This window comes from Sinohyriopsis cumingii, chromosome 9, assembly GCF_028554795.1.
Source record: "Sinohyriopsis cumingii isolate HCF-2022 chromosome 9, ASM2855479v2, whole genome shotgun sequence".
In the NCBI taxonomy this organism is placed as follows: domain Eukaryota; kingdom Metazoa; phylum Mollusca; class Bivalvia; order Unionida; family Unionidae; genus Sinohyriopsis; species Sinohyriopsis cumingii.
The window spans coordinates 70,154,015-70,158,378 of NC_142969.1; the positions used below are offsets into that span (position 1 = coordinate 70,154,015).

General features: G+C 31.4%; 1 long non-coding RNA gene across 1 annotated transcript; it reads left to right on the forward strand.

Moving 5' to 3' along the window:
- Window positions 1-2,114: 2,114 nt before the first annotated feature.
- LOC149791997 (uncharacterized) lies at window positions 2,115-4,136 on the forward strand. The gene is made up of 3 exons (XR_016423248.1): window positions 2,115-2,192; window positions 3,389-3,482; window positions 4,083-4,136. It is a non-coding gene; the product is annotated as an uncharacterized LOC149791997 (long non-coding RNA).
- The last annotated feature ends 228 nt before the right edge of the window (window positions 4,137-4,364 follow it).

Here is a 4,364-nt window from a genome sequence, read left to right on the forward strand (position 1 = left end):
ACAATATAGTGAACTCCCGGTTTGAGGGCGCTGAATATAAACCATTTAAACGAATTTGCTAACGTCCACATATACAATTGTATAAGAAGCTGTATCCCTGACATTTCTTGAAATGCGTCCGATATTGTAATGTACACAATGATAGTTCCTAGTTTGGATTGCTAGTTTGGTTTCCCTGGAGTGAATTATAATTGTGTCCCTCTGTGTCTCGTTGCATTAAATTATTTATCCATTTCAAGAATGTCAGAGGAGGTTCCCTCAATAATCTTAATACATAGAGCTGCCCTATATGCAGTCAGAGAAATGTTCATGTCGTGATATAGACAATGTATTCCTGGTCAGATAAACTTATTTCATTTACGTTCATTTATGAATAATATTATATTGGAACAAATTTTCAAATTAATGTAAACATGTTATGTGTATATATATATATATATATATATATATATATATATATATATATATATATATATATATATAAAACACTTCAATTACCAGAGAACTAGACTTTTCATACAATAACACAACATTTATATTACGAAGTATTAGACTTTCCTAAACATCGCATGAAGTTTATAATCGTGTATGCACGTTGTTTTTGTACAGCTAATATGGTATGATTGCGTTCGCTTTTGTACGTATTTACCCGCTTCCATAATCATGCATATCCAGTAGATCTTTTTTCAAATACCGTTTAATATATTTGAATACCTCTAAACCCCTTTTGTCATTCGAGAAAGCGCACATAGTTTACATTGTCTCTTTGAGAATCATAAATCGTTAAAACTAAGTCTATACAAAACAAACAATAAAGCCATATATATATATATATATATATATATATATATATATATATATATATATATATATATATATATATATATATATTGTATTTCATATCAAATTATGATTTCATAATGTAGCACGTACCAATTTTGCTGTAACAAATATATAGATATAATGCTATTATATACCACTTTTATATTCTAGAGTGGTCAGAAAACGAATAGGTCGCGTACCGTAGTAAAAACACAATCTGACTGATATTTTGATTATATAGTAACACGTATAATTCCAGAATGGATATATACGAATACGAGACACAGCGTACGAACTTCTACCTGCGGCAAATGATGTTAAATCAAGAAACTTGTTGCAAATAAAGGGTCGTCTTGGCAAACAATACGTTCTAAAGAACCTGTCATTGATTCAGAGAGATATCTTTCCCGAGGTTAAAGGTGTGCAAGTTTTGCTTTATCTGTTGCATATATACGCATAATTATTCTTTCCATGTTAGTGTTATCACGCTGGTGTTATTTTTTTATGAACACCAATACTTTATTACAGCATAATAAAACAACACACACACATATAACTATATTCTGTGTCTGGCGATACATGTTCTCCGTCACAGTTTCGATTAAGCCATGGTTACTTCATATCCTTCTGTCAGTATTATATTTATGTTCGCTCTTGATTTGAAATTAGAAATATTATCGCTAAAGTTGCAGAAAGAAATTATCATTAAAACAGTCATTTCTCGTTTAATACTTTGTCGATTATGTTTTCCTCTAAAGGTGGATAACATGTACAAACTGCAGGGGAAAAAAAGAGAATGTACCTCACGATCGTAGTTGTTAACAAATACTTTTCGTCCTGCAGATGCAGTACACGTGAAAGAGGAAGATGTAAAACATAAACTTAAGGCTCTTCTCCGACGTTTTGAAGGGCAAGATAAGGAATACCAGTTTCATCCCACGGAAGCTAAGTTATCATCCCGAAATGTTTCAGCTTCACATAAGAGAGCTGCAACAGGTGAGATTCAATATAATACAAAAAAACAGCAAATATCGTGCAATTTAGGAAGTAAAACACGTGCAATCGGTTATATAAATCCGGTTGGAAATTATAAGTTAAGTTTTATTGTGGTATAAATTAATGTTTTTTAAGCATTGCGTGTCATTTGAAAATATACATTATTATAGAATATACTATTTTTCAATAAAAGTTTTGCAAGCATAAATAAATACACACCTTCGTTATATAAACAGTTTCCTAGTAAGGGCTCATGCTAAATATCATGAACATGATTTCTCATTGCATGTTACATCAACAGATGCAATTCGCCAGCTAAAGAACTTCTACCATGTCAATGTTGCCGTAATGATAGATTCGGGGCTATGGAACTTGTGCGCAAACTCTTCGAATTAATATTCGATACTCTAGCCATTTGTATCTCTCTCTGTCTCTGTCTCTTTCTCTCTATGTCTCTCTCTCTCTCTCTGCCTGTGTGTATATATATATATATATATATATATATATATATATATATATATATATATATATATATATATATATATATATATATATATATATGTACAATAAAGTGACAACGAACGGTGCGTAACTAGTATATAACTAGCCGCTGCGCGCTTTTGACTCATTAATGATTCTTTTTCAAATGCAAATACAAAACATAGAGGAGACAAACAAAAACAAACATAATAAGGTTATGTTCGCAAAAGCTTACATGGCGGTTTCTACAGTAATTAATCCTTAACATTTATTATGTTTCAACTGTTCGTTGTTAGCTTATTGCACTTATACCAATCAATCCCTGACACACATGAAAATGTATATATATATATATATATATATATATATATATATATATATATATATATATATATATATATATATATATATATATATATACATATATATATACATACAATTTTAAATATACACCAGACATAACGGAAATTCTAAATGACTGTGCATATATATGCTAATTACTTACTAGGTCGTCATGCGACTGTGTCAGCTACACACGAGTACATATAACACCGACTGATTACCATTATATTTATCGGTGATGCGTGCATAGTCGTGAAGGAATATAGGCTCGTGTGTACATTCGAAGAGACGGGTGCCGTTTAATCGCGGATCTGGGTTCGAATCTCAGTGATTTACGAATTAAAATTATCTAACCCGTATGATAGTATTAGTTATATATATATATATATATATATATATATATATATATATATATATATATATATATATATATATATATATATAGATCGTCTAATGATAACAAGAAATGTTTCTATCGATATCCTGTTATGAGCTAAACTGGTTAAAAGATAAATTGTGCCTTTGTTTTTTTTTATACGAAATTGAACTAAACGTCTGTATCTTCGAATCCGAATAATGTTGCAACAGTCGACAAGTATCGTCGCAATAATTTATTATGAATTTAAATGTTTTTGCTCTTCCGGAGACAGGGATTTGATACACTTTCTTTATCATACACAAAGCATCCACAAGCATTTAGAAACACTGGCTCACATATATAAGATATAGTTTGCATCTCTAATTGCAGCTATTCATCGATGGTACCCATACTTAATCCCACAGAGAAACGTCGTAAAGTGATGAAAAACATCAGGCAATCCTTCTCACACATTATGAATGGCGTAAGTGACGAATTTGAAACCGGTTGACAAGTATGAATGCAAAGTAATGAAATCTTAACCAACGAGACCATTAGAGATTCGTTAATTTGCATATTAAATCATTGGTAAACACGATGGTGATTTGGAATGGAACGATGTTTGAGCAAGAAGGATGTACGCAATCTCCTTCTGATTGTGAAAGCATTCTTTGGGATGATCGCATTTGATTGAAGTTTCACCGGTATGTGTTGATCTATGTTTCACATATACGTCGTTACAATGTTACTCATATCCATCTGTAAAAAGTCCCACTTTATTCAGTCTACTCTTGAAATACGCCACACTGAGGAAAAGCAACGTTAAGGTCCTTATAAGACTGCGTAAGTTCATGTATTTGCTACCTCTTCATTATGTTCAAACTTGTGGTAATAATTAACTTCAATGTGTTGAGAAATACCGAATTTTCTTCACAAAATGTAGAAGCTGTCTCAACACCGAACCTAATCCTGCAAGTTAGACTTGTCCATTTCACAAGAAGAATTAAAAATGTTTTGTACCTGATCCTGCTGATATCGTAAATTGCAAACAGATGTTACATACTTTAAATCCATTTCGCTACAGGTTAACCTGCTCTACAAAGGAATAGGAGATGCCAGTATATCAATCAGAGTTATCCTTACTGACTTCATTGTTTTCAAGGTGAGATATATTGATAACATCGGATTTCTGCACGTTCTTGTGATATAATGTTTCATTCATGAATACGTAATTTGATGTAAATTGTCATGTCGAAAAGACGTAATATACTAATTTAAGGTGAAGATGAGAAGAGCCAATGGTAAATTTAGCAAATTTAAGTATACCAAGGAACTCTAAAGTATTTTATTTTTAAATGCAACTTCA